Source organism: Nomascus leucogenys, chromosome 11, assembly GCF_006542625.1.
Source record: "Nomascus leucogenys isolate Asia chromosome 11, Asia_NLE_v1, whole genome shotgun sequence".
In the NCBI taxonomy this organism is placed as follows: domain Eukaryota; kingdom Metazoa; phylum Chordata; class Mammalia; order Primates; family Hylobatidae; genus Nomascus; species Nomascus leucogenys.
The window spans coordinates 80,357,575-80,384,661 of NC_044391.1; the positions used below are offsets into that span (position 1 = coordinate 80,357,575).

Consider the following 27,087-nt stretch of genomic DNA (forward strand, 5'->3'; position numbering starts at 1 on the left):
GCACATGCTGATGAAAAATCAAAATCTCTTAGGAGCTGAAGCATATTCCAGAAAGGCTAGGATGCCACCAGGTCAACACCACTCTGAATAAGCACAGGTAATTGAGGCACTGACCCTATAATTATGTGGGCGGTTTACTCCCAGCAAAGGCCTAATCCTCAGTTGGCTCCTCTTTGCCACTCACAGGTCTCTGAGTCCCTTCCTTTCAGCAGCCATTTTTAGTAAACTCCTGGGGAGTTCAGATCAATTTGCTTAATATTTCAAGATTTTATTCCATCACATAAAGAAATAGAGTAGTGGGATGTACCTTCAAGTATAATCTCTTAGAATTTGTGTATTGACTTTTTTGTCCCTGTACCTGTGACCATTTAAAAAAATTGAGTTAATACCTACAGAGAAATGCCCAGATATTAAATATGCAGTTCCATGAGTTTAAGCAATTGTATAATCCATGCCATCTGCACCCCAGTCAAGATACAGATCCCACCCATCACCCCAGAAACGCTTCAGTGCCTCCTTCCAGTCGGTTTCCCCCTCAATCTTCATGTGGCCTAAGACTGTACCACTCTAACAGGTCTTAGACACCATGCAAATATAACTAAAGGTGATTAGAAAGAAATATCCTATAAAAATAAAATAAGAACGATATACATGTTTTGAAAATAACTGCAGTTTAGCGTTTTCCATCTCTGTCTATGGCACAGGGAACCAAGTGTTTACTACATTGTTTTCTCACACTTTCTGTTGCGTAATTTTCTTTGACTAGTTCAGTGTCATGCCAATTAAAATGTTTACTCTGTGTTGCCACTTGCAGTATCTTAAAAAACGTGTATGTAAAATTGAACTTAAAAGGAGGGACACTCTGCTGGAACATGAGGTCATTAGGTGTATAACAACCAATGTCATCATTCCTGGCTGGTAGAATTGTCTCATGAGGCCTGCAGCCAGCAGAGGTGCTCACAGGTGCAGGAGTGGATACTGGCTGGCCTTCACTTGGTGGTTTGTGTTGGCTGCTGTTTGTGGAGACCTGCATTTGTAAGAGCATCCCTGACCGCTGTGGCTGACACACCTGCAAGTATCTGTGGAATGTAATTAGTGCAGCCCAGCCTTGCAAAAAAGAAAGTCTTCTCTTGTTGCAAGAGATGGACTGGACCGACCCATTCATCATTGGTGGGTAGAAGATATCCACCTGTATTTTTGTACTTTGCGAAGAGTGTTCAACATTCACTAATATGATGGTGACCTTAAGAAAATTCTGGGAAGTTCTTTAAGTCTGATAGCAAATTATGTTTTAGCTGTCCTGTCTTAAGTTCAGCTTTGGTGTTTGTGATGGTTAATTTTATGTGTCAACTTGATAGAGCTAAGGGATGCCCAGCTCACTGGTAAAATAGTACTTCTGGGTGTGCCTGTGAGGGTGTTTCTGAAAAAGATTAGCATTTGAGTTGGTGGGCTGACTGGAGAAGAGTGCCCTCAACAATGCGAGTGGGCGTCATCCAATCTGTTGGGGACCCAAATAAAACAGAAAGACAGAGGAAGGGCAAATTTGCTCTCTGTCTGAGCTGGGGCATCCACCTTCTGCCATCAAACACCAGCTCTCCTGGTTCTTGGGGAACTTGGACTGGGAGAAACCACACTGGGTTTCCTGGATCTCCAGCTTGCAGATGGCAGATCTGGAGACTTCTCAGCCTCTAATCCATAAGCCAATCCCTCATAATAAATCTCTTTCTATATCTCTCTATATATCCTCTTGGCCTGTTTCTCTGGAGAATCCTAACTAATATGACATTTTGCCTAACTATGGTAAGGTGCTACTCAGACCCCTGCAAAGCAATGAAGAAATAGTAGTAGTAACAGCAATAATAAAAACCACCGTGACAATAATAGCAACCATTTGCTATTGCTCACCATGCTGGCAGCTGTGCTGAGGAGCTTGTATAGATCATCACAATTAATTCCCACAGCAGTACCATTTATAGATCAAGTAATTGAAGTAAAACAGGTGAAGTAACTTTCCTAAAGGGGTAAACAACATTAAAAGTAGAATTTGTACCAGGTGTACCTGTCAGTGTCCCAGGAGAAAATGGTTGGTATATTTAAATTGAGCAATTGGAGGCAAGTATGATAAATAAATAATGGAGTTTTCACATGTATAAGGAACTGCACCTAGATGTGTTCCTTTGTCTGTCTGTCTTTCTGGATCATTCCGTGCTATGATGTCCTTCTAATATCTCTAGCTTTCATAAAAAGTTATATTATCTGGAAGGGTCAGTCTCTGGCTCTCCCTGCTCCTCCTCCTCTTCCTCCTCTTTCTTCTTCAATTTTTTTCTTAGCTGTTCTTTTCTGTTTATTCCTTGCATTAATTTGAGGATGTACTTGAAAAGTTTCATGAAAAAAACATCTGGATGGTGTGCATTGGCTCACACCTGTAATCCCAGCACTTTGGGAGGCTGAGGCTGTCAGATCACTTGAGGCCAGGACTTTGAGAACACCTTAGGCACCGTAAATGCCATCCTATCTCTACAAAAAAGAAAAAGAAAATTAGCTGGGCATGGTGGCTTGTGCCTGTAGTCCCAGCTACTTGGGAGGCTGAGGTGGGAGGATTGCTTAAACCCGGGGCATTGAGTCTGCAGTGAGCTATGATTGCACCACTGCACTCCAGCTTCGGGGTCTACAAGGCTTCACTCTGTCACACAGGCTGGAGTGCAGTGACATGATCACAGCTCACTGTAGCCTTGACCTCCCAGGCTCAAGCAATCCTCCCACCTCAGCCTCCCAAGTAGCTGGGACTATGGTCATGAGCCACCACACCTGGTTAATTTTTTATTTTTTGTAGAGATGGAGGTCTCACTATATTGCTCAGGCTGACCTCAAACTCCTGGGGTAAGGCAGTCCTCCCACCTCGGCTTTCCAAAGTGCTGGGATTACAGGCATGAGCCACTGCACCTGGTCAAACTATCATCTTACTTACAATAGTTTTTAAAACTCTCTTGGATTTTCTATACTAAGGTAGTCAAAATTCTAAGAGGGCCCCCAAGATTTTCACTTCTTGATGTACATACCCCATATAATTCCCTTTCCTTGAGTGTCAGTAAAACCTGTTAATATGATGGGATAGTCACTCCTATTATTATGCTGTACCATTTAAGACGGTTCTAGGTGACCGAAGGGAGAGATTCTCTTGGTGGCTTTGAATAAGTAAGCTGTCACAGTGTAGGCCTCTTCTCCTGGTGGCTTTGAATAAGTAAGCTGTCACAGTGTAGGCCAAGTGGCAAGGGACTGCAGGCGGCTTCTGGGGGCCGAGAGCAGACCCCAGGCAACAACCATCAGAAAATGGAAGCCTCAGTCCTATCATCCCAGGGAACTGAATTCTGCCAACCACATGAGTTTGGAAGAGGATCATGAGCTCCAGCTGAGAGCAGAAGTAGGGCCCCGCCTTGATTTCAGCCCCACCTTGATTTCAGCTTGCTGACACCCTGTATAGAGATACTGACTTCTGACCTACGAAACTGTGACGTAATAAATGTGGGTTTTTAAAACTGCTAAATTTGTGGTTATTTGTTACCCAACAACAGAAAGCATTGTAAACATTCATGGTGTTTGCAATTAATGGCAAGATTGTTTCTTCCTTTCCAAACCTTATACATTTTATATTTATTCCTGGCCTTATCTTCCTGGCTAAAACCTTGAGTTAAACAGAAGGGACGATATTGAAAATCCTTAAATTTTTCTTGATTGTAAGGTAATTATTTTTTTATTTTTATTTATTTTTTATTTTTTTTATTTTTTGAGATGGAGTTTCACTCTTGTTGCCCAGGCTGGAGTGCAATGGCTCGATCTTGGCTCACGGGAACCTCCACCTCCCGGGTTCAAGCGATTTTCCTTCCTCAGCCTCCTGAATAGCTGGGATTACAGGCATGAGCCACCATGCCTGGCTAATTTTGTATTTTTAGTAGAGACAGGGTTTCTCTATGTTGGTCAGGCTGGTCTCGAACTCCTGACCTCAGGTGATCTGCCCGCCTTGGCCTCCCAAAGTGCTAGGATTACAGGCGTGAGCCACTGCACCCGGCTGATTGTAAGGTAATTCTTCTAATATGTCATCATTAAATGTTTTTGTAATCTTTTAGGGAACATCTTTGATGAAATCATGAGCTTTAACTTCTCTTCCTACTTTGCTAAGAGTTTATTTTCCAATTACGAATGGGCTTTAAAGGTGTTAGGTGTATTTTCTACAGCTATTGAAATAATTATATATTTTTTATTTTTTAACTGTTAAGCTAGTTTCTACGTTGATAGATTTTCTGAAGTTAAGCCATTATTTCATTCTGGGAATAAATCCTAAATTAAAAAATGTAGTACATTGCCAGTTTTAGATTGCTAATGTTTTATTTAAGATCTTTGCTATCTTTCTTCAAAGGATTAGTAAAACAATTGTAAAGCCTTCAAAGATTGTTGATCTTTTTTTTCCCTCTTAAATAGACTTTATTTTTTAGATCAGTTTTAGGTTCATAGCAAAACTGAGCAGAAGGTACAGAAAGTTCTCATATTTCCTCAGCCTCTCCCACTATCAACATCCTGCACCAGAGTGGAACACTTATTACAACTGATGAGCCCACACTGGCACATCATTATCAACCAAAGTACATAGTTTACATTAGAGTTCACCCTTGGTGTTGTATATTCTATGGGTTTGGACAAATGTGTAATGACATATATTCACCATTGTAGTATCACACATAATAGTTACCCTGTCCCAGAAAGTCTTTGTGCTGTTGAAAATGATTTATTCTTTAACATCTTTCATCCCTTCCTACCAATCCCTGGCAGCCACTGATCTTTTACTGCCTCCATAATTATGCCTTTTCCAGAATGTTGCATAGTTGGAATGATATAGTATGTAGACTTTTAAAAGTGGCTTCTTTCACTGAGTAGTATGAATTTGTTTTCTCCATGTCTTTTCATGGCTTGGTAGCTCATTTCTTTTTAGCACTGAATAACATTTCATCGTCTGTATGTGCCACAATTTCTTTATTCATTGACCTACTGAAGGTCACGTTGGTTGCTTCCAAGTTTTGGCAATTATTATAAATAAAGCTGCTAGGAACATTCATGTATGGGTTTTTGTGTGGCCATAAGTTTTCAACTCATTTGGGGGAATACCAAGAAGCACAATTGCTGAATCATATGGTAAGAGTATTTTTAGTTTTGTAAGAAGCTGCCAACTGTCTTCTAAAGTGGGTATATCAGTTTGAAAGATTGTTGTTTTTGTTGTTGATTTTTTTGTACCTTTTATTCAGCTGAATAGAGTAGACTATTTTCATTATGGAACCATGTATTTTAGTCATTTATAATAATTATTGTGTGGATTTAATATACTAATAATGTGGGTTAACATTTGGCAGTGCAAGCCCGTCGCTCATCCCAATGTATGCATTATTTTCTTCTTCAAAATTTGTGATGCTGAAGTGTTATCCTATAAACCCCTCTCACCCCTTTGTCCCCCAGTTATTGATTTTTTAAAAATTGATTAAATTTTTAAATTATTGATTGTCTCTAAATGCTTAACAGATCTTTTCAGGTTTTTTATTCTTCTTGAGTTTTTAAAATATTTCTCTAGAAAACTGTGTACTTCATCTACATTTTTATTATAATATTGTTGTTCATAGTATTCTTTCATGAGGTTCTAAAACTTCCTATACCAGTATTTATATTGAATTTTTATTTTTTATTAATGTTTATATGTGCCTTTTCTTATTTATTATTTGCCAGGTTTGTGAAGGTTTTATTTATTTTATAAGTCTTTGTCAAGGGCCAGCATTTGGTTTTATTAACTCTATTTAGTTATCTTTGTTTTTTTCTTTCATTCATTTCTGTTCCTGCATTTATTAGCTCTTTCCTTCTACTTTGTTTTGTTTATTAGTTATATAGCTTCCTTTTTTTTTTTTTTTTTTGGAGACTGTGTCTCACTCTGTCGCTCAGGCTAGAGTACAGTGGCGTGATCATGGCTCACTGCAGCCTTGACCTCCCAGGCTCAAGCAATCCTCCAACCTCTCAGCCTTCTGACTAGCTGGGGCCACAGGCACATTGCCACCATGCCCAGCTAACTTTTATATTTTTGGTAACGATGGGGTTTTGCCATGTTGCCCAAGCAGGTCTCAAATGATCCTCCTGCCTTTGCCTCCCAAAGTGCTGGGATTACAGGCATGAACTACTGTGTCTGTCCATTAAATCTATTTAGTTATCTTTGTTTTTATTTCGTTCATTTCAGTTCTTACATTTATTCTTTCCATTTTATTTATTATATGACTTCTTGAACTGACTGTGAAATCATTAGTTTTTAAATTTTTCTTCGTTTTTGAATATATCTGAATTTTTCCCTCTAGGTTCTGCATTATCTGCATTCCACATGATATGTAGCGTTTTCTTTGGTATCCATTTCTAAATACAGTATTTTGTTATTTTTTAAATGATTTATTCTTTAACTCATGAAATAGACATGTGTTTCTTATTTTCCAAATATGTTGGTTCATTTTTTATTTGTTTTGGATTTTTAATTGTATTTTATTATGGTTTGGGAACTTGATCTGAATGATATTGAGTTTTTATTTACTGAGATTCCTTTTGATGTTCATTCAGTGCTCAAGTTTTATGAATGTTCAATTTTTTCAAAAATACTTCGAATGTGACAAAAATATGTCTGTAATGTCGGGTGCATGATTCCATTATCTCACATTTTTGAGGTCTCTCTTTATGGCGTTCTTACAAGGTTGGTTGTCTTTCATTAGATCACAGGGCTTTCTGAGTCCCTGCCTAGCTCTCAGTTTAATTTTCTGAGTAAGGATTCCTATCATCTGGGGAAAATGTAAACATGAATACCATTCCGTTAAGTGGAATAGGTTTGGGGGTTTGATTTTATGTGAAAAACTTACTCTTTTTTATCCATAGAAGCAGGCAGATTACAAACTCCCTTGACACCCACAGTGTTGAGGGAAAATGTATATTTATGTGTATAATTTTTCTAGCCTCCTTTCCATAGAGGGGCTTCACAGGGAGTTCCAAAACTTGTGTTGCATTTATTAGAAATTTGAGAGGCTAATCCCTACATGAACACTTGGATGGATGATAGAGATGTACCAATTATAATTACATATACATACAACTATATGTGTATATTTCTTATATATGCAAACATATATATGCAACACTATAACTTAGATTTTCACTGTAAGGTATGAACTAGCACCTATTTCAAACACTGCTTTCGAACTTGATAGAAAGACATTGGTTATATATATTTTTAAGTTTAAAAAACTCTATCAAATTGTCTGCAGTCATTAATTAGGTTATTCAGAGCTGTCTCAACAAACTTATTCTGTATTTGAGAAAACGGGAACTGAATGGACTTGTTTATCATCAATTTGTGCCATTGTCTACAGAAACTGAGATCAGCTTTAACTAGCTTTTTCCTTCTGCTTTTTTTCAAAGAAGAAGATTTTTGTAATATGTGGGACAGGGACTGTTAATTTTCTCCACTACAACATTACCACACTCTACTGAGCTGATTGCAATTTTATTTAATCTTCCATCTTTACAGATGGAGGGCCTCCAAAGGCTTTTGTAGGCCCCAATTTGGGAATATAATCACTCTGAATGAAGAAACCAAAGTAAGTAAACTGTGTGGTATTGGGGGGAATTAGGATTGGAGTGAAGTCTTTTTTTAAAATATACTAAAAACAAGATCTCCCTTGACTTTTGATAAAGGCAAGTTATCCTAAATGCTTAAACCATTTGACTTAATTCTTGGTAAGCATGTCCATTAAATTTGCTTTCATCCACTATAGTTCTGAGCTCAGTTGCTTTTTTCTCATTTATTTTTCTTAGGCCCTGAGAGAGGATAGGTAGGAGCTCTCCACGAAGGAGGCCCAAGGTGGTCCATTCCTCCATCTGGCGCTCTCCTCACTAGGCCAGCTCATCTTCCTCTAACTCAAAACAACACATTGTTTCTCTCAAGAAAAGTGGTTTTTGAAACCATTATTTTTGCTATTTGACAGGCAGGATTGTTTGTTTATACTAACTCCAACTCCAGTCATAATACTGTACACATGGTTCTCAAGAAGCTGGGTGGTTCAGAAAGTAATGCTTCCAGTGATGGTGGGCATTTTCCAAGTATTTGATCTGTGCCAGATGCTGGGCTAGGAGCTATTGGGCTCTTATTTGATCTACAGGCCAATTCTGCAAGGAAGGAGCAGGTCATTTATTCTGACATTCAGAGCTTGTCAGGGTTTGGATCCTCATTTACTGTTGCTCTGCTGGTATACACTGCCGAGATGATAGCCATTGTTATTATCCTCTACTCCTCATCCTGATCTTGACCTTGAAATGTGAGCCAATGTGACTGCCTGAGAGAATAATTCTTTAATGCATGAAAATAATTTATAAAAGTGCTTTTTCTTGAAAACATTCCTTGAATGCCATTCTAGGAACATTTTCTTCTCATCATTGCCAGTGTGGGCTGGGCACGGTGGCTCATGCCTATAATCCCAACACTTTGGGAGGCAGAGACAGGAGGATTGCTTGAGTCCAGAAGTTTGAGACCAACCTGGCCAACATAGTGAGACCCTGTCTCTATTCACATATTTAAAAATTAAAAGAAATTTAGCAGCATGTTCAGGAAGGACAGGACCCACTTCGATCATCTTATGACCATGAGACAGGATGGAGAAGGGAAGAAGGTGAGTCGTAAGCTATAAAGAAAGATTGATTTATGGGATAAATTAATGAATGACCAGAACTGTAGCTTCTGTTTCACAAAATGGTTTGTAACAGAGAGGACATGAGCTTTGTGATTAGACCAGGTTTGAAATAGCATCCCACTGCTTGCTGATGGCATCCTGGACATGTCATACAGGCTCTCTCAGCCTCAGTTTCCCTGAGGAAAGAAAGAGCAGGAAAAAAAATGTTATGGTCAATGAAATCTCATCCTATCAGAAAAGTAGGTTACAACAACACCGTCTGTTAAATGAGAGCATTATTGAGAATGCAAGTCCTCAAAGACACACCTTCACTCTAGTACCACTAACGATACAGGAGAGTAGTAGGGGTGCTTGGCCATTGCTCACTCTCTTGTGCCCCCATTGACCACCGCTCAGAATTTGGTCTCTATAAGGAGCCAGGGCCCCTTGCAGGGAAGCTGATTTCCTGTCTTAGAGAAAACCTCAGGATTGATCTGGAGCAAAATAATGATTTCAAGTGGTTTAGGAGCCGTGATGAAAGGACATAGGCATTGACCTAGAGAGCTCCCGCTTGCCTTTGGAAATGTGAACGTGGCCCTGAAAATGATAATTATAGTTCATGGAAAGAGTTGAATTTGTAAAAAGTTCATAATATTTACAACAGAAAAACTAAAAGTTCAATAAAAAAGGAAGTCATAATAAGAGTGTGGATGCACTGCTATGTTTAATTTTGTGTTGATTGTGATAAGATGAGATGAGTAATCCATGTGGGGTTTCTCCTTCTGTTGGGCTATGTCTACTTGCCAATGTTGGGTGTGGATGCGCACGTGTTTCTGTCTATGTGGAGAGAAGGAGAGCATGGCTGTGTTTAGCTCTGGCCATGTCAGGTGGGCTCTGTGTGTTGGTAGGAAGGTAGGCTTCGGGCTTCCTGCAAGGCAGTGGTGGCACTGGCTGGTCCCTTTGCCTTGTTTCACACTCCTGCTTTAGGTCTCAGCTTAACAGTCTGTTTCTCAGTAAGCTTCCCACCCAGACTAGTTTACCTCTCTCAGAACCTTTCCCTTGAGAATTTATCACAATAGTCAGTTGTGCAGTTATGTGTATGATTATTTGATTAAAGTCTTCCTCTCCCACTGAGCTGTGATCTCCATAAGGGCAAGGCCCATGTCTGTTTTGCTCACTATGTTATTTCCTAATACCTGGCACACGTACATCACAGGCTCTCAATAAACGCTTGACACATGAATCAACGGCGTAGTGCTGTACCATCCTTTATAAATGGAACATTTGGCTTCATTCCCCACCAGTACAGGGTATCATTAACATGCAAATTTCTACCCCTAACACAGTAAAGGTTTACTGTTGAATTTTATTCTCTATAACTTAACAGTAGTTTGATTACTTTAACTTTTGCATCTCTGTTCTCCAGAAAAAGAAAATAATCATAGACTCATGGCACTAAAGGGGACCCTGTTATCTCATCTGGACAATTTAAACATTAGAATAACATTAAGCAATCCAGTCAAGATAAATGAGCTTCCTAAAGTTTCGGCAAGGCAAGGAGGTGGGGAAGGGAGAGCACCCCGGGTTGGGGGACAGCATGTGCAGAGCTCTGCGGTGGGAAGGTGCCCATCTGGAATGCTTGAGGAGCTCATAGAAGCCCAGAGTGGCAGGAGCAGGATGGGGAAGGTGAAGTGGGCAAGTGGGCAGAAGTCAGATACCCCTCTGATGGGAATGTTCCCCTGCCCCCAGTCATATGTTGAAACCTAATCCAAATGCAATGAGTATTAAGAGAAGCTCGCATGAATGGAATTAGTGCCTATAAAAGGCACCCAGGGAACTCATTTTTCTCTTCTGCCATGTCAGCTTACAGTGAAAAGACTCCTGCATATGAGGAAATGGCCCTCACCAGACACCAAATCTGCCAGTGCCTTGATCTTGGACTTCTCAGCTTCCAGAACTGTGACCAATAATTTTTTTTTTTTTTGTAGTTATGCAGTCTAAGATATTTTGTTACTGCAGCTCAAATGGACTAAGACAGATACCAAGGTCCAAAGACCATATTAGGTATTCGGCCTTTGTTCTAGGAGTGATGTGGGGCCATTCAAATGTTCAGGTAGAAGTGTGATGTGTTCAGATTGTGTCTTCAGAGGCTCACTGACTGCTCTGCTGTCAACTGTGGACACGCAGAATGGAAGCACAGTACCCTCAGTGAGGAGGGTATGACTGCAACACTTAGCACTCAGTCAGGATGGAGCTCCGCCTCCCCCATGCTGTCCACCACTTCAGAGCACATCAGGTTACATGATATTTGTAAAAATGACCTTTCTCAGCAACCCAGTGCACTGGACCCATGGTGGAGCTTTGAGGGGCTTCTAAGGTTTCAAAAGTACCCCAGGAGTGTTCAGTATTGTAATTATTACTGACTCAAGGGGGGTGAGGCCTCCTAAATCGCAACGACCACATCCTGCTACACCCCTCATATCCTTTTTGAGTTCTCTCCAACCCTAACTCTACTTTTCCTGAGAACATGATCCTCCAGAGCCCAAGGGAGTATGGCCTTAGGCCGTATCTTGAGCAATCTTAATACTTTATAAAATTCAATTCTGTTTCCTCCTACTGACCTGCAGAACTTTTACTTACATCATTTGAGGATTAATTATGAAATTTAGGAAGATGTCCAGGTAAACAGATATGCTGTCTTTCAAAATCTCACTAGTGGCAAGTGAAGTAATTTTTCTCTGGTGGAATTATTAGTGGAGCTATTTTTTTTGTAGTGTTAATTTTTCATCACAAATAGTAGGGCACCAACCTTCTGGAAATTCAAGCTAGTTTTAAGGAATTGGAGTAAGATTTAGGACTACATGTATCACTACATCTTAGATTCAGCAATTAAAACAGTTTATTTTGGGATACATTGTATAAGATAGTACTTTGTTCTTCTCTAATGAAAGAGAGATTCTTATTCTATCAAAAGATATCAAATTCATTCTTTTTGCCCTCTTGGAGCCTGGAGAGGCCCATGAGAACAGGGCTTCTGAAACAGCAAACATGTCTGCAGGGCTGTGCCCTGAGGCCACTTTTGCTGGAAGTGACTTTTCTGGAACCAGAGGGAGCACACAACTGTTCTTGAAATTGAAGTTCTGGCCAGGGCAATTAGGCAGGAGAAGGAAATAAAGGGTATTCAATTAGGAAAAGAGGAAGTCAACTTGTCCCTGTTTGCAGATGACATGATTGTATATCTAGAAAACCCCATTGTCTCAGCCCAAAATCTCCTTAAGCTGATTAGCAACTTCAGCAAAGTCTCAGGATACAAAATCAATGTACAAAAATCACAAGCATTCTTATACAGCAATAACAAACAGCCAAATCATGAGTGAACTCCCATTCACAATTGCTTCAAAGAGAATAAAATACCTAGGAATCCAACTTACAAGGGACGTGAAGGACCTCTTCAAGGAGAACTACAAACCACTGCTCAATGAAATAAAAGAGGATACAAATGGAAGAACATTCCATGCTCATGGGTTGGAAGAATGAATATTGTGAAAATGGCCATACTGCCCAATAGATTCAATGCCATCCCCATCAAGCTACCAATGACTTTCTTCGCAGAATTGGAAAAAACTAAAGTTCATATGGAACCAAAAAAGAGCCCGCATCGCCAAGTGAATACTAAGCCAAAAGAACAAAGCCGGAGGCATCATGCTATCTGACTTCAAACTATACTACAAGGCTACAGTAACCAAAACAGCATGGTACTGGTACCAAAACAGAGATACAGATCAATGGAACAGAACAGAGCCCTCAGAAGTAACGCCACATATCTACAACCATCTGATCTTTGACAAACCTGACAAAAACAAGCAATGGGGAAAGCATTCCCTATTTAATAAATGGTGCTGGGTAAACTGGCTAGCCATATGTAGAAAGCTGAAACTGGATCCCTTCCTTAAACCTTATACAAAAATTAATTCAAGATGGATTAAAGACTTACATGTTAGACCTAAAACCATAAAAACCCTAGAAGAAAACCTAGGCATTACCATTCAGGACATAGGCATGGGCAAGGACTTCATGTCTAAAACACCAAAAGCAATGGCAACAAAAGCCAAAATTGACAAATGGGATCTAATTAAACTAAAGAGCTTCTGCACAGCAAAAGAAACTACCATCAGAGTGAACAGGTAACCTACAAAATGGGAGAAAATTTTCGCAACCTACTCATCTGACAAAGGGCTAGTATTCAGAATCTACAATGAACCCAAACAAATTTACAAGACAAAAACAACCCCATCAAAAAGTGGGCGAAGGACATGAACAGACACTTCTCAAAAGAAGACATTTATGCAGCCAAAAAACACATGAAAAAATGCTCATCATCACTGGCCATCAGAGAAATGCAAATCAAAACCACAATGAGATACCATCTCACACCAGTTAGAATGGCCATCATTAAAAAGTCAAGAAACAACAGGTGCTGGAGAGGATGTGGAGAAATAGGAACACTTTTACACTGTTGGTGGGAGTGTAAGTTAGTTCAACCATTGTGGAAGTCAGTGTGGCGATTCCTCAGGGATCTAGAACTAGAAATACCATTTGACCCAGCCATCCCATTACTGGGTATATATCCAAAGGACTATAAATCATGCTGCTATAAAGACACATGCACACGTATGTTTATTGTGGCACTATTCACAATAGCAAAGACTTAGAACCAAATCAAGTGTCCAACAACGATAGACTGGATTAAGAAAATGTGGCACATATACACCACGGAATACTATGCAGCCATAAAAAATGATGAGTTCATGTGCTTTGTAGGGACATGGATGAAACTGGAAATCATCATTCTCAGTAAACTATCGCAAGGACAAAAAAACCAAACACCGCATGTTCTCACTCATAGATGGGAATTGAACAATGAGAACACATGGACACAGGAAGGGGAACATCACACTCCGGGGACTGTTGTGGGGTGGGGGGAGGGGGGAGGGATAGCAATAGGAGATATACCTAATGCTAAATGACGAGTTAATGGGTGCAGGACACCAACATGGCACATGTATACATATGTAACAAACTGCACGTTGTGCACATGTACCCTAAAACTTAAAGTATAATAATAAAAAAAAAAAATTTGAAGGTGTTCATGCCCGAGACGAAACTGAATTTTATTTGGGAAAGAGATGTACTTATGTGTGCAAAGAACAACACAGTGGCCCTGGCAGCAAATCAAACAAAACCAGAGTCATCTGGGGAAAGGTAACTTGTGCCCAAGGAAAGAACAGCATGGTTTGTGCCAAGTTCCAAAGCCACCCTCCTGCTAAGGCCATTGGGCACAGAATCCATGTGATGCTGTACCGCTGGAGGATTCAAATTCATTGAAAGTAAATAAATATAATTTTAGCTTTGTTCATTTGAAAAAACATGCGGGTATCTAATTTCTATGTGTTGGCAGGGCCAAACAGTGAAACACGGAGTTTCAAGGCAAAGGCAGCTTGTTAGGGTCCCTCCTTCTGACCTGCCCTTGGCAGCACATAGGCAGCCTGTCTATAAGGTCCTTCCACCCCCTGCTCCACTGTCCCAGGGGGTCATTGATGGGTGTCTTATTTTTTATTTTATTTTTATTTTAGACAAGGTCTCACTCTGTAGCCCAGGTTGGAGTGCAGCGGCACGATCAGATTTAGTATGGGATGAACTGTTGGGGAGAGGGCTGGACAATAGGACTGGACTAAGGGATCTTAGCCCTTACTAAGGAATATAGGCTGCAGTGGGCATCTGTTGTGTACCTCAACAAGAAGCAAGGACCAACTCTTAGTTCTCTGAGGTGAATTTTCAGGAGTGATGGGGGAGATGTTTTGAGGACATCCTGAAACCACACCGTAGGTGCCTCTGTAACCAAGTGGAGAGAGGCCCTTGGTTATGGAGTTGGGAGAACCTGGATGCCTCTGGTACACAAAAAACCCTGCAGTGGGGGCTTAACTTCCATCCTTAGGAAGGTCCCCACTTGGCCTTCCCGGTCTTGAGGGATTCTCAGATGGTGGCCTGCCTACAAGTGGCTCCTCCATTGTGTTCTGTTAGGTGGGAGGGAACAAATAAAAAGAAAAAATAAAAGCCTCTTCCTGCCACCAAACTTACAAACTGACTAGCTCCACTCCATTCTCCTCTTTTTGTTGTGATGGAAGGAGAGGCCTTCCTCCTCTCCAGGGTGAATCCCTGCACCTGCACTCTGTGCTCTTTCTCCTCTAGCTTCTCCCTTTTTATAATCTTCTCTTTCTCTATTTCTCCTGCCCTTTTCTTTCATTTCATCGTTTTAAGCATGCTTAAGTGTTGCCCATCTCCAACCAGCAAACTAAGCAACCAACCAACCACTTCTTACATGGAAAAACAGGCATTCTTATTCCCGGTTAGTAGCATGTAAATTGGTGTAACTTTTTGGAAAGCAAATTGGCAACACCCTAATGAAATTTAAATGTCCATGCCCTTTGATCCAGCAACTCCACTTCTACGAATGCATTTTAGAAGTGCATTTGCACACACTGAGACATGACTGAGAACATTCACTGTGACATTGTAACAAACAGTGCAAATATCCATCAACATGGATTTGGATTGCCATGTAGCTATTAAATAGAATGTGGTTGAACTGGATATTATCTGTGTGTATTATTTAATGTTCTTCAGAGAAAAAGAACCAATAGAGATTCTCTCTCTCTCTCTCTCTCTCTCTCTCTCACACACACACACACACAAGCACACACACACACACACATCTATCTATAAATCCTCTACTGGGGAGGTCACTGGAGGACCATCAGCAGAGGAAGGGTCATCTCTCCCAGCTGTGTCAGGAGAAAACCAGATGACTTCCAGTGTCCTGTGAGTCTAACTTTTTATGTCATTAATATAACATTGTCAATAAAGGTTTAAAGCTTAATTTAGAAAAGCATAGAATGTGCTTTATCATTAAGGAGGCCCTGGTATTACTGTCCCCCGGATGACCTGAATCTCTGTGGGTTCCTGGCAACAAGCCACTGGGCACAGGGCTTCTACCCTGCCTAAGGAATTTCCATGGTTCGCTTCATCTAGAACCCTGGAAGGGGGACCCTTGATCAGCTGGCAGGAGATTCATCTCTACTGAGAGGCTTCCTTCCCACAAAAGCCTCCAGTCACATCCTTGGTTAGGTTTTGCCACCTGCTGTCAGTCTCAAAGTCTATAGCAAAAGGTAGAGCTGCAGGGGCTCCTTCTCCTGGAGCACAAGACAGGCTGCATCCAGGGTGCCTGGTTTAAGTATATTTTTCTTGGGTGATGAGTGGCTTGGAAAGGACATGCATCATCTTGCTGCCCTCCTCTGCTAATTTAAGCTGGACCATGCTTGTGGTGTTTGCGTCAGCTCTTAATTTTGATAATACAACTAACTAGGGCAACACTGTCCAATGGACCTATCTGTGATGTTGGAAACGTTCTATAATATCTGTGCTGCCAAATATGGTAGTCACTAGTCACATGTGGCTATTGAGCATGAGAAAGGTGGCAAGTATGACCGAGGAAGTGTTTTAAGTTAAATTTAAATTCATTTAAATTTAAGGAAGCACATGCAGCTAGTGGCTGCCGTATTGGGCAGTGCGGCTCTAGGCCCTTGAACAGAGTTAGCATGGTCTTGGTTAAGCTCTAGCCTTGGAATGTTAAACTGATCTTCTTGAAATGTGCTCTGGTTCTTCAGCTGGAGAGCTAGTATTAACTATCTGTATTACCTTTAAACCAACCAATTAATCCATCAACTAACCAGTTTGCACCCCCTGCCCACCCACTGACTTTCATGGCTTTCACAGGCATCTCTATGCTGATGCATTCCAAATCCCAGATTCTCTGCTGAGCTCCAGACCCAAATGCACAACCATGTGATGGACATCTATGTACACTTCGATGTCCTACAGGTGACTCAGATTCAACCAGTTCAAACAAAATCATTGTCTTCCCACTTTCTCCAAACCTGTTTTTCTTCTACATGCTCTAGCTCAGGAATGGCACCTCCATTCTCCCACTTGCTTGTACTGGAAACCTGCAGCTTGATCTTGACTTCCCCCCCTCTCTCATCCATCTCATTCATTCAGTTTCCATGATCTATAAATTCTGCCTCCTAAATGATTCTTAAATTCTGCTGCTTCTCATCATCTCCACTGCCATTCCCCTGGTTCAAATCACTATTTGATATTTCTAAAATGCAAATCTGATCATGTCCCTTCCCTGCTTAAATTACTTCAGTGACTCCCGATTTCTCCCAGGATAAAGATAAACCTAATACGATCCCTATGTGATCTTCCCCTGGCATCTCTTACCTCCCCTTATCTTTGGCTACTTCTTCCCCTTGCATTCTCTGTTCTAGGTTTACCCCAAATAAATCACAGCATCTCTCACCTATGGGCCTTGACACCTGCTGCTTACTTGCTGAGAACCCTCTCCTTGCCCACCTGCTTTGGCTTGATGATTGCTACTTATCTTTTAGGTGTCAGCATTTAGAGGTTATTTTCTCTGTGGCCATCTGGGCCACATGTTCCTCTCTGTGTCCCCATACGACCCTGCAATTTCCAGCTCCTCCATGTGACTATAGGTTCCTTGAAAGCAGAGCTTTGTCTGTCTTATTTACCACTGACACATAGTTGGTGTTAAGCCTCCATAACAGAATCCTTAAATGGAGCATGTTTGGGGCAGGGCTTATGGGGATCTTCTTCCTGTGACTTCTTCAGCTGCTTTCTGCACTCATGGAGATTTTCCTACACGCCAAATCCATGCTAGAGGACCTGCGTGGTTCAAGGAAAATGGCAGCTGGAGCCCTGTCCTCCTGGTGCTGATCTCAAGAAGTAGTTTGTTTGGAAAGAGCAAGAAGAGAGGCCTTTCTCCCTACACCTGAAGATAGAGCCACTAGGTTAATCAGCGTAAGTTCTCAGGGCAGCCTCAAACAAATTGGTGGAGTCTATGTAAGTTCACAGGATGGACAAATGCATGTGAACAGAACACAAAATAGAAATTGCCAACAGTCTCTCATATTGTGATATGATAAGCTTACAGCCATCAGGTGCAAGGTTTTATTTATTTATTTATTTATTTATTTATTTATTTATTTATTTTGAGACAGAGCCTTGCCGTCACCCAGGCTGGAGTGCAGTGGCATGATCTCTGCTCACTGCAACCTCCGCCTCCTGGGTTCAAGCGATTCTTCTGCCTCAGCCTCCCGAGTAGCTGGGACTACAGGTGCATGCCACCATACCCAGCTCATTTTTGTATTTTTAGTAGTATCAGATAGAAGTGCTGGAGCCAAACAGTGTTTCACCATGTTGGCCAGGCTGGTCTTGAACTCCTGACCTCGTGATCTGCCCGCCTTTGCCTCCCGAAGTGTTGGAATTACAGGCATAAGCCACCACATCTGGCCTTATTTTTTATTGTTTTAAAAATATTTTTTGAGGGTCTCCTGTGTGTGTCTGTTCTAGATGCATGTAGTTAGAGCTGAGCACTCCAAAATGCACACAAGCAGCCAAGTCTCCGGAGTTAACCGTCCCACAGAGTGCAAGAGCCTTTTAAAGACTGTGCTTCTCTTACAGTCATCTTATTTCCTAAAGTCAGAGAGGTTGAAATGCAAAGAGTATGCATTTTGCTAAAAAGGAATATTTATAAAACTGAAAGTGTATTGCACCTCCTGATATATTTATGAGTAAATAAAAGCAAAGTAGCCAGAGCTAAAGAAATGCCTTTAGTGAAGACTCTACACTTGGAAGTCTGAGCAATTGCAGAGTGAGACCAAGAGTTCTCCTCCATTAGGATACTCCTCCTACAACTAGGAAGGGGCTGCTCTGATATTGACTAATGGGGCTGACATTGGACCTGGTGGTTTCCTGAGGACACAGGAGAGGAGACACAGAATTCCAGCACTAGAAGACACCAAAAATAGGGGTCCAGATCAGGGAATGGTTTCTCAGTTACTGATGGACAATGGTTTAATCATTGTTCCAATGGGAAGAATTACCCAAGGTTGGTGGTGGGGGCGGGAGTGGGGGAAGTAGGGAATCAATTGACTTCTGCAGTCACTGTGAGTGAGCGGGACAGGCAGCTGGCCAGTGCCTGTCCCACTTCCCTGCTGGCAGAGAAGGAAAGAGAATGGCTATTTATCTGCCTTAGAGTTAAAGCACCGAGGGAAACATGAGAATGCTTGCGGGAAGCCAACCATATTTGCTCTTTGTTGACTTTTGTTAACAAGTGTCACTCGGTGTGACACTCTCTTCCCATATTCCCATCCTCAGCATGAATACATAGGTGGGAAATACTCTAGGATTTGCAGCCAGTGTTGGGAAAGCCTGTCCACTCCACGCCAGGCCCACATTCTGGGGGTGGGTTTCAGGCCCACAATAGCTCCTTCCTCTGCACCCACAACTCGGCTGTCTATGGTCACTGAATAAATTTTCCTTTATTCACATTTTGCCGCCCCAAATGGATTGTAATGCCTTTGAAGATGGGGAGTATCCCTGGCACATCAGTGGTGCCCACTTCATATATAACAATACACACAGAGGTCATTAAAACTCTGAGTGAATCAGATAGAAGTGCTGGAGCCAAACAGTGTAGTCCCTAATGTGTGTTAGGCACTCACAATGCATGAAGAATAATGGGCTTGTCTATTGTTCGTTCGTTCACACTTTCATTCATTCGAACGTGTGGGAAATGCCCAGTCCATTGGGTCAGTAGAGAAGCCACTCGCAGTTCTTCATGTTGGTAAGAAAGGCTCAAGGGATAGACCCTCTGCACTAATACCCCCACATATCTGCATCTACTCTGTCTCCTTTCTATTTGTTATGACATTTTTGGCTTAAAAAAGAGAAGATGAAACAGAGTTCAAATGAAGTTCATTATGTGTTTCCTTACAGCTTACACTTGGCAATCCTCTAGGGAGGACTTTGGCTGAACCCAGTGAACCAGGAGGAAAAGAATCACAAACGTCTGGAGTTTGTTGACTAGAAAAATTCCCTGTGGTCTGACAGATTACCATTTCCCACCCAGCCATTCTCATCAGAGAAACGAGTCTCATTTTCAACTGGCGCGGCTAGTTGAAAGTTCTGCATGTTTCCCCAGGTGTCTAAATTATACGCTTCTGTGTTGATTTTTCAGATTAGGCAGAAACTTTGACTTCCTCCTATGAAAGATGAAGATTGAGCACTTTTGTTCTCCATTCTTCCAATGTAATTATATTGTATTTTTTTAATTAAGTAACTACTCAAAGTTAACTGTTGTGATTATTATAAATGTTTTCCCCAGTAAGGCACACAGTGTACACTGATAATACTTCCGTTGTTATACAACTTCTTTTTCTTCCTGGAGTTCAAAATTATCTTGTTTTGGTATTTTTCTGTCCCTAATTCTCCTCCAACTCATTGCCAGCAGTGTTAATCTCCTCTTAGTAGTTCAAACACATCAGGTAATCAACTGATTTTTTATTTTTAACGCATCCCCTCTGGAGCCCATTGGCCTCCTGCTCTGATGTGTCATTCAGTTCTCCTTAGTTGGATCCCTCTCTCTCGAATCCTTTGTATGCCTTTTTCCTGGTTTGCTCCTTCATTTTGTGGAATATATCCTCCAGTACCTTCCCAGTAAAGCATGTTTGGATTCTATTGGATTTTTTTTCCTGTTTTTATATTTTTTTAGAACTGAGAGCTCATTTTTGTTTTATGAAGAGTTTGTTCTTTTTTGTAGATGCAGTTATATTATTTCTCTGAAGATATTAATTACAGTTTTCCTGAAAGTTTATTCTGCTTTTTGTGCTGTGTTGGCTTTCTCTGAATATGTATATTTGATTATAATCCCCAGTAGTCATTGTTTATAAGTCTTTTCTTTGAGGAGCTCAGTTTCTGTAGAGAAGAAATTTGTAGCCTGTCGCCCCATGTGTCTAAGCTGAGTCACCAGGACTTTCAGATGCAGTGGTGAAAGGCTGCTGGCTGTTCTGACCATTCAGCATGCTGACTTGCCCCTCATCCCCTTCTCTGGTATGTCTTCTGTCAGATGAGGGAGGTGCCTTGTCTGATGGAGTGGAGAAGTGATCAAAGGATCAAGCTGTATTTAGTATAGCCTTTTAATCAACACCCCACAACCGGAGAGGTTCCTGGGGCCCCCAATTATATGCCTACCAGGGGCTCCAGGGCCAGTCTGTTATCCTCCTGCCACCTCTCTGCAACCTGTGCCTGGTCTGTAAGTTACTCATCATTTACCACCTGCTTTCCAGTTTCCAACATCGTGTTTACCTTTCTCTCTCCACACTTGTTCCTTTCTCTTTTAGCCTTGTCCTTGAGATGGTTTGTTTATTTGTTTTTTGCCTTTAACAAAATCTCGATACTGTAGTGAATTTTGGGGGTGGGAATATAGGCAAAAGACAATGTTCAAATGTGTCCCTCAAGTTTAAATGTGTCCCTCAAGTTTCATATGTTGGAAACTTAATCCTCAATACAGCAGTGTTGAGAGGTGGGACCTTTAAGAGGTGATGAGGTAATCAGGACAGTCTTAATGCCATTATCTTGGGAGTGGGTTAGTTACTGTGGGAGTGGGTTCCTGATAAAAGGATGAGTTTGGCCCTGTTTTCTCTCTCTTTCCCTTCCACCAGAAAATGGCATAGCCAGAAGGCCCTCACCAGATTCCAGCACCAGCCTCCAGAACGTGAGCCAAATAAATCATTGTTTATAAATTACCCAGTCTCAGGTATTCTGTTTTAGCAACACAAAACAGACAAAAACAACCATGTTTACTTGGCTGGTTGCCACATCTTTCTTGAATGGAAAAAAAAAAAAAAGCACTTGAAATAGTCTGTGGAAATTCTACCCAGTTTGGAAATGTTGCTGAATTCTAATGTCTCTAGGCCCAGTTCACAACCCTCACTGAGCTGATGCTGCCAGGTAAAAGGCGAGCAATTACGGTGTGCTGACCATTTGAGTGAATGAATTAGTCAGGTGTTCACTGGTAGCACTGTTGACTCCTCTGAAAGCTAATGGACTCCGAAAACTCAGAAGAGGGGAGAGTACAGCAGCCTTAGTAAACTTGGGAGAAGTGGCTTCCATATCTGATTGCAAATTAGAATCACCTAGGAAGTTTTCAGAATTATAGATTCCTCGGGATGATTCCAGAACTAGTTGAATCCTAAGCTCATGAACTAGGTCCTGGATAAACTGCATTTTTACCAACAGACTACCCACTTATAGCCTTCTTGTTCTGTGAAAAAATACACCTGTAGTGTTTAAGGCACTGTTAATCATATCTTTTGTTGCTTAGAGCTGAAAGTGTTCCTGACAGATCTGCAGGGATTATGAGAGTCCTTAGACACTGGAGTGGGGAGGGTGTGTCCATTCGGGGGAGTGTGGATATGTAATCAGGGCTCGGCAAACATCTCTGGGAATATGCAACCAGCTGAGGGGCTCCTGGGGCTCCCAAGACTTCCAGTGTAGACCTGCTCCTCACCATGTGCTCCTCCCCTCCCTCGGCCCAGCACACCTTACTCTGGTCTCCCTGGAGGCATTGGGATGGGGCTGTCTGTCTGTCCCTATCCCTGGTCCATGTGTCTCTGTGCTTTGTGCCCCAAACCTCGCTTTTTTGATTCTCAGATGCTGTTTTAGAGTCACAAATATGAACGTTGACATTTTTGCCTCTTTTCAATCCCTCTTTACCAACTGTACTCTCGCGTGAGGCTGTTTGGTCACTGTACAAGGAAGTGAGCAAAGAAAAACCCACAGATTAATATCTCAAGATAATATCTTGCCATACTTATTAATAACAATCAGCCCATTGTTGCATCCACCCCTACCCTACCTTCAGCAAGATAGCTGGGTTCACTCCCAGAAACTGCTGGAGGCAGACTATGCGGATCCCACAGAGATGGCAGAAAACAGAGAAATCTGGGGAGAGGGCAGTGGCTGGAGCCCAGGGACTATAGAGTGCAGTGGGGGCTTTTTATGGCCTTGGGGGAGGGAGTGAACTCCAGAGCCAAAGTCCCAAGTCAGGGAGGCAATGGGAGACAGTATAGTCCCAGAGGGATGTGCTCATGGATGCAGGGGAGGTGAGAGCTGTAGGTGGGGGTTCCAAGCAGCTCTTTTTATTGGAGAAGTCACAAAGACAGTCTAATTTCAAGGGCAAGGGAAATAGATTCTATCCCTTAATGAGGGAGTAGAAAGTTTCTGGATGAGCATGTGGACTCAGACACATTTTGTGGCCATTTTTGGAAGACACAATCTACTACAGCAAGCATCCCACTAAAAGGCTGGTGCCTTGGGAACAGTAGGATAATCAGACTTTCACATGGCGGTGGGAATTTGTTTCAATTCTAATGGCTAGCTGAAGGGAAGGGGTAATTTTTGACTAGGGTTAGAAGATACTGGTTTGGGAGCATTCGGGGGGCAGGCCAGGCCACTGGGGAGATAACCTAGTTTAAGACTTGGAATCTGGGGTACAGGAAAGAGTGAAGAGGAGGGGACGGTTGTAGCACCCTGACATGAGCCTGCTCATTCCTTGGGGTCAGCATTTCTCACCTGCCCCTATTGGTTTCTGCACAGCGAGACTCGCACCCCCTGTGAACACTCTGCAGAGACTCTTCCTGTTACCCGTCACCCCTCGTTCATTCTCATCCTTCTACCTCTGCACAAGGTGCTCCCTTTAGGGGTCCCACAGTGTCCTGTATATCCCTCTCTTGTTGGGCTTATTAGTCTGAACTGTCACATACTGGTTCTTTGTCCATCACTGGTACAGGGCTGTGAGCTCACTGAGAGTAGGAGCTATGATTTTGACCCCTGTCTTCCAAAATGTCTAGCAAAGTGAGAGGCCTCAGTCATGTTCACTGAATGAACGAATGAATTGTCCAGCACTCATTAGGCCTTGAGACCACTTATCTCTCCCATGAGAGGCCAGTGGTATTTCTGAGGCTGAAAATGTTCTCCTCTACTCTTTTCCAGCAGTCAGCTCTCTTGGGCTCACCAAGAACCATGTCAACAGCCAGACTTGCTGCACTGCTGATACATGCAGCTCCCTTATCACAGCCTCCCAGTTCTTGTCTTCCCTTTCTTCTGTTATTGGCTTGTTTTTCACCATCAGGGTGACAAGGTCCCTCAGATGGAAAGTAGCAAGACCACAATTTGCACCCAGGTCCAAAAACCCTGGGTCCCTGCCTTTTATTAGCAGTGTGACTCCCACAGCCGACTCTTCCCAGCCCATGTTCTAAACATGCACCCTCACCCACATCAGTTCTTCCCTCTCTTCCTTACATTTTCAATTGCTCTCTCTATTGCTTCCTTCCCCTTAGAATATAATTATGTGCAAACGGCTCCTATTTTAAGCCATTTCCGCCCATTGACCAAAAGTTCTAAATATTGCCTGTTTTGCTTTCACACCCAAGTTTCTTAAAAAGTATCCTGTGTCTCTTTCTTATGAACACTGTCCCCTGCTGTCTTCCTTTTCCTCTTTTCCATGTTTCTGCGATGGGCCAATTACTCCCTGGATGACACATTCTTTCTAGGGGGTTTCATACATTCAAGTTTTCTTGGCTTGAAAATCGCTCATCTTTTCAAGGTGACTTTTCAGCATTCTGTTCCATTCTGGCAGGTGTTATTTTTATGAATTGGCAGTGGGGGGAGATAATTTTGCTTATATAGATGTGGATTTTTGGCCTCTCATACTATAAACTCACATTCTACCTAAGTGGAGTTGACCTGTACAAGGAAAAAATGTGAAGCTGAGTTACCTGGGAGCTCAAGAAACAGAACATTTAGATTGAACACGTGGTTGCTATTGTGCCAATAACTTTTCTCTTTTCCACTCTCCTGAGCAGCAGTACCGTGGCTTGAACTCTGTGTCATGCTCTTTGCATCAATGCTGGGCAAAGTCAACTTGCTTTCCCGTAAGTAGTAGAATTATGGGAAAGTAAAAAGATTTCTTTCCACCTCATAAGGGAGTGGCTGAAGGCCAGCTTTAATAGAAATGATGCTTTGTTACTCAATATTAACATTTGCAACATTAGGAAATGCAATTTGAGTGTCTTTGTTTGTACTCTATTATCCGTTCATTATTGTCATGTTCTTCCTTAAAAGAAGGTGGGGCATCTGCTTGTTGGATTCAGGCAGAGCATGATTTTTAATATGTATATTCTTGGTATTAAGCCACAAAAGTGTTGTAAATCACCAGCAAACAGCACTGAGTATTATCATCCTCTAGGCACTGAAAATTTGAAATGAGCTGCTGACCCAGATTCTTTGAAAAGAATACTCAGTCATAAAATGTTATTTCCTGTATTTAAAAATTACTTTTTTTTTCCACTTCAAAGAAAATGAAGTGAAAAAAAATTCAGTTAAAGAAAATTACCTGGTATTTGTTACCCAGTTATGTGTTTTGGTTGAAAGTTCTTCTAATTAACTGTGAAGGAGTAATGTGATCCTCCTCCACCTTCTGTTTTTCCCAGTGTATTCGCTTCCCCTTTTCATTTTCTAGGTCACGTAAGAAATCTTTAAATTAATTGTACAATTTTTTTTCCAAGATGCTCAAAATCCTCTAGTTTTTTATCATCTGAGTTCAGACATCCATGCATATGCCAGCAAATATTATTGTTTGTAATAAAATTTCCTCCCGTAATCATCAAAGAGATAAATCAGATTTCAAATCCCAACATCAATGCGTTCATTTCTCAGAAATACTTCGTGCTCATAAACAACTTCCACTTCTGCCCACCAAAATGCATCTCTCCTGTGGCTCTGAAACTGCATGGGTGAGGAGTAATCAGGGTCCCTCAAACATGGTGCTGGAAATTTTGCATGAAATGAGTTAAGGAGCACAACAATGTGACAAGAACCAGATGGTATACTTTTCCAAGAGGAAGTCTTTACTCTCCCTGATGTACTTACTGCAAGAGAAAAAGTACTATTTAAACTAAAAATTACTGCTTTTGTCTTCAGAGCATCATTTTTCTGGGGTCTTGTAATATAGCCTTAACATTTTTTTCTTAAGTTTTTGGAGTATCTTGAAAGGCCTATATTGACTTTTTTTGTTTTTGTTTTTGGTTCTTTCTCCAAAAGGTGAGGATGAATGGGAGACAGTAACACTCATTGCTGAAACACACAGTACAATAGAAGAAGATGAAACTGAAATGTCAGGGTAGCTCTGGAGAGGGATGAAGAGCCTGGGAAAGGAGAAGCAGTGGAGATAAGAGCAGAAGGATGGGGAGGACCCAGGGACTGGTGGTGGGGTGAGAGTGAGGTCAGGGCTGTCAGTAGAAAACCCCCAGGGCTTGGATGGCCAAGGACCTTTTAAGAACAATGATTAGCTGTTTTCAATTTCAGGTTGCTATTGGTGAAGGATGTCCAGGTTCTTGGCATCTTGAACAAAGAATTGGGCAAAACACACAATCAAAGTAAGGGAAGAGTGAGGCAACAAAAGCAGAGATCTATTGAAAATGAAAGTACGCTCCACAGTGTGGGGGTGGGCCCGAGCATAGGGACACAAGGGTCCTGATACAGAATCTTCTTGGGTCCAAATACCTCCTAGAGGTTTCCCACTGGCCACCTGGTGTTCACCCCATGTAAATGAAGTGGTGGCCCGCAAACAGTCTGGTTGCTTTCCACTCAGAGGCTGAAGTGGTTACAAGGGTCACACTACTACGCAAACTCCTAAGATTCACTTTAGCATCAGAGACTAAAGTGAAGTTACAAAGTTGTACTTTTATGCAAAGGAAGACTTGGTCCGCAATCAGTCTGATTGGCTGTGGACAGCAACCAGTCAGAGGCTGAAGTGAAGTTATGAAGTTACACTCCTATGCAAACATCTGATTGGTTGCTTGGCACCAATCAGAGATACTTTCAGTTTCCCATCTGCCCTGCAGAAAAGGTGGGGGTTTGCAAAGGGAGTAGCCTCTGGTCCTTTTGTTACTTAGGCACGGAAAGTTAGGGTTTTCCTTTCAATTTAGTTCTATGAAGTCAGTGTGAAACAACCTTAGGTTCCTTGCCTTCAGACCCTATTCTACCTCAAGGTTGTTCTGTTTGGTGGGTAGGCTGTGCTCCCTCTGTGTTATCCCAAAACCTTCATGGAGAGCCTGCCATATCTGGCAAATTTGTACAAGTGGATTTGGGGACTGAAGGCAAAAAAGGACCATGTTCACCTGGGAAAGAAGTGACATGAGGGACAAGAGGCAGGGGCATGACTGGGGCCACAGGCCACAACCACCCCCATGCATCCCAGTACCCTGCAGGGTGGCATTGGGAAGGGCCTTGGGATCTTCCCACACAACTCCGGTGGGGTTTGTAGAAGCTGCACAAGAGGAACGCAGGAAGTGGAAGGAGGCCAGGGCTGGGGAGA

General features: G+C 41.9%; 1 protein-coding gene across 1 annotated transcript in view; it reads left to right on the forward strand.

Annotated features, from left to right (window-relative positions):
- The window catches only part of GFM1 (G elongation factor mitochondrial 1), a 138,866-nt gene extending 117,552 nt beyond the window's left edge, over window positions 1-21,314 (forward strand). The window contains exon 21 of the transcript XR_004032338.1: window positions 19,647-21,314. The gene's annotated coding sequence lies outside the window, so the exon portion shown is untranslated. The remainder of the gene's footprint in view (window positions 1-19,646) is intronic.
- The last annotated feature ends 5,773 nt before the right edge of the window (window positions 21,315-27,087 follow it).